This window comes from Octopus bimaculoides, chromosome 25 (genome assembly GCF_001194135.2).
Source record: "Octopus bimaculoides isolate UCB-OBI-ISO-001 chromosome 25, ASM119413v2, whole genome shotgun sequence".
Classification (NCBI taxonomy): domain Eukaryota; kingdom Metazoa; phylum Mollusca; class Cephalopoda; order Octopoda; family Octopodidae; genus Octopus; species Octopus bimaculoides.
The window spans coordinates 20,913,791-20,921,852 of record NC_069005.1 but is presented as its reverse complement, the minus strand read 5'-3'; the positions used below and the strand labels follow the sequence as shown (position 1 = coordinate 20,921,852).

Here is an 8,062-nt window from a genome sequence, read left to right as displayed (position 1 = left end):
ATATATTTCCATCAGAGGATATATATGTGTGTGTGTGTGTATGTATCATTGTCATCATCTAATACCCTTTTTCCATATTGGCATGGGTTAGACAGTCCCAAAGGAGCTGGCAAGCCAGAGAACTGCCAGCTTTGTTGTCTGCTTTGACATGGTTTCTATGACTGGATGTACTTCCTAAAGACAAACTATTTTACAGTGTACTGGGTGCTCTTCATGTTGTACCAGCACTAGTTCTTTTTATGTGGCACCAACACCAACAGGGTTGTCAAGTAACTTGCTTGACAAAGACCCCTCAGCTGGGAGAGGAGTGTATCCATTTATTGTTAAATATTGGGGAAATACTACTCAGTACCATATACAGATTGATAATGTATTTCATGTTCGTTAAGTCAGTCTTTTGCTATTCTGAGTTTCACCTATTAGTGAACAGAATCTTCAGGCAAGTTACGGCTGTCATAAATTCTCCCCTCCTGCTTTACATACGTAGACTAGAGAGAAATGAAGGCAGTATGCTCTACTGGATGTGCAGCATCAATGTGCATGAATGACAAAGCACAAATGTGCTGAGAGAAAAGTTGGGCATAAGAGGAATCAAATGCAGCATGCAAGAGAGAAGAGACTTTGGACATGGGATGCGTATGAACGAAGACAGCTGTATAAAGAAATGCCAGTCAGTGAAAGTAGATGGCACCTGTTGAAGAGGAAGACCCAGGAAGACATGGGATGAAGTGGTGAGTACTGATCTCAGGATGTTGGGACTCACAGAGGAATTGACAGTGGACCGAGATGTCTGGCAATATGAATGTTCTAGCTTTTCGTTTATTCCAGTGTCTGAAGTTTAAGGTGTGATTGTTGAATCTTGCTCTGAAATTTCCCTCTGTGAGACCTACATATCTCTTGGATGAAACTATTATTAGCATTCGTGGAAATTATGGTGGTTTCATAAATAATGGCCTCAGTCATACAGGTTCCATTTAGTCTGCACAAGTCTTTTACCCTGCGGGAACAGCCAGCTTCGTGTTGTTGTGTTGCATTGTGTGTAATTATGCTTTAAAGTTTGGGGTGGAATTAAAACTAATTTTTTGGTTATGCCTATTAAAGAATTTTCTATATTTATAATGTATTGGAAAATGTCTGTCTATAAGTAACAAGAAATATTAACCTATATTAAAGGTCACTTCAGGGGAGTAAGGGGGTGTGAACCAGATAATTTTCCTGTGTCCATGTTTTCTTTTCTTTATTTCTGGTCTAATAGTAGGTGTGTAAGCTATTTCTTCTTTAAATATGTTTGCTTTAGGGGAATTGTTATATAGTGGAGCAGCATACACACACACGCACACACACACATACACACACACACATTAGGTCATCCCATAAATAATGCAGTTTTTTTTCAGTTGCATTCAACCATTCATTGACTCCTGTGTGTCATCACATAAGTCATCAAATTGGATCAATGGGTTCCTCACAAATTCATGCACACATGAGTGAATGTGTGCTCTTCTTTGGTGTCATGTCTCATGAATGAACCTTTTTTTTTTAACCAAATAGTGACTGGTGACTAGAAATGGGTTCTCTATAAGAATGTCAAGCACCAAAGATAGTGGGTAGAGAAAGGAGAAACACCGGCACACAAGGCTAAAGAAGGTCTTCACCCATATAAGGTGTTGCTATCTGTTTAGTGCAATATAAAAGGTTTAGTCCTCTTTGAACTTTTAAACCCAAACCAAATGATAACAACAGAAATCTACTGTGAGCAGCTTGGGTAGCTTAAGTCAGTGCTAGAAGGAAAATGACCATCTTTGGTTTCAAGACGAAAGGTGTTCTTCCATCAGGATAATGCTCAGCCACATACAATGTCAATTCCAAAGGCTGGAGCAGTTTGAATGGGAAACGATGCCCCATCCACCATATTTGCCAGACTTTGCCCCATGTGATTATCATTTATTCCACAGTCTACAAAATCGTTTGGATGAATAAAATATGAATTTTGTAGACAAGGTCAGAAGAGTACTGGAGGAGTATTTTTCATCATGGACAAGTGAATTTTAGAAGAGGGGCCTTGCAAGTCTACCAGATAGATAGAGGAGCATTGTAGAAAATGGAGGAGAGTATAGTTTAGATTAAAAAAGAACTTTGTTTATATTAATTTTGAAACATAAAAGAAGTATAAAAAACCGCATTATTTATGGGATGAGCCAATATATAAATATATACACAAACACACACATACATAGATACATGCGTGGGTGGGGGCAAATCAAAACCCAAAACAGGAAAAACAACAGAATTTAATTAGATGTACATTGTGAATATATCAGATTGACACTCAGTGAAAGTTTTAGATGGAAAAAATGGAGTGGAAATGATATTATCTATATACACAATCTATACATACATACATACATACATACATACATACATACATACATACATTCATACATATATGAATACATAAACTGAGGACACTACTTTCAGATAATTACAAGATTACAAAACGACCAGTCTTTTGTTTAAAGTTATGGCATGACTTATTATATAATTTAATTTCAATTGCTAATTACATTACAACAGCTATATTCTTTTGTTTTCTTGCACTAGAGTCAATAGCATTTGTTTTTGTTAGTCACAGTGAATTTCAAGCTTTAACATACTAATTAACAAAGATTTGTTGTTGATGTGGTGATGGTGGTGGTGATGATGGTATAGTGATGGTGGTAGTGGTGGTGGTGATGGTGGTGGTGTAGCTCACAGTTGAGGCGTTAGGAAAGTCAAGGGCATTATGATGCAATCCTTAGGTCAATTATTCCCCCAAAACAGCAAAGACCGTTATTGTTTATCTCCCAAGTAAATCCTGCATGAGTGGCACCTTGAAGGGTTTTAAGTCAAACAAGTGAACCCCAATATTTATTAAGTCTAAGGCAGCATCCTGGTGGAATCATTAGCACGCTGGGCAAAAATGCTTAGTGATATTTTGTCTGTCTTTACATTCTGAGTTCAAATCCCAGCAAGGCCAACTTTGCCTTTCATCCTTTCTGGATCGATAAAATAAGTGTGATTCAAGAACTGGGGTTGATATAATCGACTTACCTCCTCCCCTGAAGTTGTTGGCCTTGTGCCAAAATTTGAAACCAATATTCTCTTTTGCTGAACTGCTAAGTTATGGGGACATAAACAAACCTATACTGGTGGCCAAGTAGTGAGGTCAGGGACAGACCCATGACACCAAAGATACATGTCATCATCATCACCACCATCACCATCACCACCACCACCACCACCACCACCACCACCATCAGCATCATTGTTGTCATCGTCATCACCATCATTTAATGTCTATTTTCCCTGCTGGCATGAGTTGGACAGTTTGATAGGATATGGCATGCAGCAAGGCTGCGTTTGCCTTCAGTGTCAACATTGGCATGTTTTGTATGGCTGTATGGTTGTATGCCCTTCCTAATGCCAGCCACCAGACAATGCATGCTGAGTGCTTCTTTTTTTTTTCACCACAGGCACTAGTGAGATTGCCAAGTAAGTTGGAAGGCAGAGAATATGAGGAAAGAGGAAAGTTCACGTGGCTAAGTTCTTAGGAAGGAGAAGGTGACTTTATGCCAGGTGCTAAGGAGCTAAGGTATGACAGAGGGGGACACACAGCTATCTCACATTGTAAGAGTAAGTAGTGACAATTGGAAAGATGAAGATAAAGAAGAAAGATAGCAGTGATGGTGGGGAGTAAGCTTCTTAACTGCATGCATACATACTCATACATACACAAACACAACACGCGTGTGTGTGTGTGTGTGTGTGTGTGAGAGAGAGTAAATACACAGCTGAAAGAGATACTAATAGTTTCATGCTATTATGATACTCGAAGAGGCATATTTATAAAACACGCCATGAATCTTAAAGCAAGATCTCAGGTTCTGTTTATGCATTATACAGAGTATGTAAGACATTTGAGGAAAGATTTATGTTTATAAAAAAACAGATATGTAATAACAGATAACTTTATTTATCAAGAAATGTTATGAGGATAAACATAAACCTTCTTTTCTATAATGTTATTCAAGAAAGCCACCTTCAGCTTCAAAAACTGCTTCTATATGAGATCTAAATCATCTACATGCTCGAATCAAGTGGTCCTGGTTCATTTTGGACATTACTCTGACTATGGCAGCTTTCAAAGAATCTTTGGTGTTATGGGCATGTTCATTGACCTCTCTCTCAACAACGCTCCACATGTAATAGTCCAATGGATTGAGATCTGGAGAATTAGGAAGTCAAATGTTAGGGGTTATGTGACCATGAAAATTTTCAGCCATCCATTCCTGTGTTAATAGAGACATGTGTGATACTGCAGAGTCTTACTGAAACACATATGGCTTTCCATTGCATACACTGTCTATCCAGGGCTTAACAATTATTTCCAGGATCTCAATGTAAACAGCAGAGTTAAATCTAAGGCCTTGTGGAAAGAAGTAAGGAGGCATCACATGTCCTTCATTGCTGACAACCCCTAAAACTATGACAGTTGCAGGAAATTTTGTATGTATAACACTTGGAACTTCAGAAAGGTCTGCACATAACCATCTGTCATTTCTTCTGTTAACTTTTTGATCTTGGTCGAAGTTTTTCTCATTTGAGAAAAATCAAATCAAATCTTCTGTTGGATTTTTCAGATTGTTTAAGAACCTTTTAGATCTGATGTAGTGATTTTATTTTGCCTTTTCTGACAAACTGGCCTTTCCTCATCATATAAGACTTATATCTGATGTCTTTGTAGACAACATTTCTGACAGTTCCTTCTGACACATGGAGATCTTGTGCAATTGACCTCATAGACTTTCTGGGATTATAATCAATGGTCTGTTGAACTTGCTGGATAAGTTCAGGTGTTCTGATGATTTCAGAGCATTTAGAATGCTTTTTATGCTCTGATACCGGTGATATGTTTCCATCTACAAACTTTGTGGATGAAAGATCTGGCAACTTTAAAAAATCGAGATATTTCTAAATCGCTGTGCTCAGCCTTTATAACCACAATAACAGTATGCCTCTTCATTTCTTGAGTAAGCTGAGAGTCTGCCATTATTATTTTCTGAAACAAAGATTATACAGAGTTAGCAAAAAGTGCAGCAATGACCCCGAAATGGTATGTCCTCAAATACCTTACGCACCCTGTATATATTTGAAATATTTAATCCATAATTGTTAGTCTGACAAAATATAAATTGCGTTTTACCTATGGCTCATTGGGAACTTTATTCTAAGTGGCCAGACATAGTTTCTTTTGAGATTGTCACCCTAAAGGATAACATTATATATGATCATCATTTAGGGTTCAATTTTCTATGCTAGCATGGGTAAGACAGTTTGACTGGAGCTGGTAAGCTGGAGAGATGCACTGGACTTCTGCCTGTTTTGGCTTGAATTCTATGGCTGGATGCTCTTCCTAATGCCAACCACTCCACAGAGTGGATATCTTTTACATACCACTGATATGGGTGCCTTATACATGTCACTGGCACAAGTACCTTTCATGTGCCACTGGTACTGGCCACAACTAGTTAGCTTGATGTGTCTTTTCAAGCACAGCAAGTTGCCAAAAGCCTTGGTCACTTGTCATCACCTTCGTGAGACTCAACACTTGAAGATTAGATTTCACCACTTTATCCCATGTCTTGCCGGGTTGACTTCTTCCACAGGTTTCCTCCACATTTACAGATTGCCACTTCTGTACATGGCTGTCCTCATTCAGACACATCACATGGCCATACCAGCACAGTCTTCTCTCTTGCACACTACATCTGATGCCTCTCATACCCAATTTTTCTCTTAAGACACTTACACTCTGCTATATGTGCACACTGACATTGCACATCCAGCTTCATCGCACATATTAGCTTCTTTCAAGTCTTTGCATATCCTCTGCAATTACAGCATATATATGCATGTGTGTGTTTGTGAGTACCCTTGACAAGACATCATGTGAGGATAGTAAATGAACAACATTCTCACACAAGTGAACTTCTTTGTTTTTAGTTTTCTGTGAAAAACATGTCTAGCTCATAGGAAAATATTATTACCTTGCTTAGAAACAGATGAGGGCTGGCAACAGGACAGACATCTGACTGACTATAGAAAATTTGCCTCAAATAACTCTGTCTGCCCATGCAAGATTGCAAAAATGAATGTTAAATGATGATGATGAGAAAGTGTTACTTTAATGCTATATGGCTAGCATCCTCGTTTCCTCTTAATGTTAATTCTTGTGAAGGTAACATTTTCCACTGGTACATATGTACAGGAAAACTTCTAATTGACATGCTTTGTGTGTCTTTCATTCACCTTGCAATATAAACCAAATTTTAGTAAAAAGGCCTGCAAAGTCAGGCTGTTCATGCAAAGGTGATGTTACATGCATATTAAATGTCCAGTGTAACATAGAGGCTGTGGTAAATGAGGCAGAGGTAGTAATATAGGATTCTGTACAATACATGTATAGAGATGTGGGTGCAACAAAAAGTGCTTTTAAAACCAGACTCAAGCCCTTTTTATGAAATCCAGGAGAGACACAACATAGCAACATAGGTGAGATACACACAGGTAATGAAAAAGAAAACTGCACAATATTTCAATTGGAGATTATTGGAAAATTGCAAATTTTACTTCAACTGTAATAAGAGGTGAAGACATAGTTTAGCAGAGAAAAGGACTATTCAGAAGAATTTGTTCCAACCGGGGGTCTTACTGAACTCTAGACTTGAAAATTTCCCCCCTTGACCTCATCACAAAAATATATCTTAGTCAACAGGTCAGTTACATCCTAATAGTAAGATTTGGTTCATGTCTCATTTAAAGTCCTCTCACTGTAAAAAGGTACCCTCCTGCCCACACCAAGTGCTTACACACATACACATACACACACACATCTAAGCATGTTTTCCCCAATCTATCTTTCCTATCTCTCTCTCTCTTTCTCCCTTACCCTCTCCAGCTCTCACTCTCCATTCTACAATCACATAAATAAAAAATATTGGGGTGGATAGTTACCACTTGAATACCGACATGTAGGACAATAACTAAAAAAGGACCATCTAAGAGATATAACTCAGATGTGCTTAAGGGTCAGCTTTGTTATAAAGAGCCCAATTTATACACTTCCATTCAACCATGTATGATGACTGTTAACATACCATTACACACATAGAAGCTTCTTTAAAATGAAACTAATCAGTAAGATAAATTCACTGTTATGAGATTAAATCTATAATACAGTCTAATATATCTACTTTATTGCCTAATATATAGTTGTAGATTTTTTTCTTTTTGATATATAAAGACTTATTGCACAATAAGCGCAGGAGTGGCTGTGTGGTAAGTAGCTTGCTTACCAACCACGTGGTTCCGGGTTCATTCCCACTGCGTGGCATCTTGGGCAAGTGTCTTCTACTATAGCCTCGAGCTGACCAAAGCCTTGTGAATGGATTTGGTAGACAGAAACTGAAAGAAGCCTGTCGTATATATGTATATATATATATGCATGTGTGTGTATATGTTTGTGTGTCTGTGTTTGTCCCCCCCGATATCGCTTGACAACCGATGCTGGTGTGTTTACATCCCTGTAACTTAGCGGTTCTGCAAAAGAGGCTGATAGAATAAGTACTAGGCTTACAAAGAATAAGTCCTGGGGTCGATTTGCTTGACTAAAGGCGGTGCCCCAGCATGGCCACAGTCAAATGACTGAAACAAGTAAAAGAGTAAAGTGAGTAACTATATATGGATCTGTGGTTAGAAGCTTGCTTTGCAACTACATGGTTTCTGGTTCAGTCCCATTGTGTGGCATCTTGGGCAAGTACCTTCTACTATTGCTCTGTGAACTTAGCAGTTCTGGCAAAAGAGACTAATGTGCTAAGTATCAGGCATAAGCAATATTAGCATCAATTTGTTTGACAAAACTCAAGTAGCCATGTCCCAGCATGGCCACTGTCAAATGACAGAACCAAGTTAAATCTGTGAGCATATATATATATATATATATATATATATATATATATATATA

General features: G+C 38.1%; 1 protein-coding gene and 1 long non-coding RNA gene across 2 annotated transcripts in view; one reads left to right on the top strand and one right to left on the bottom strand.

Moving 5' to 3' along the window:
* The window catches only part of LOC106875169 (ADP-ribose pyrophosphatase, mitochondrial), a 99,295-nt gene that overhangs the window by 11,069 nt on the left and 80,164 nt on the right, over positions 1-8,062 (top strand). The gene's annotated exons all lie outside the window — the stretch shown is intronic.
* Positions 4,052-8,062, bottom strand: part of LOC128250758 (uncharacterized) — a 28,992-nt gene continuing 24,981 nt past the window's right edge. Inside the window, exon 3 of the long non-coding RNA XR_008266742.1 lies at positions 4,052-5,098. This is a non-coding gene — a long non-coding RNA (uncharacterized LOC128250758). The remainder of the gene's footprint in view (positions 5,099-8,062) is intronic.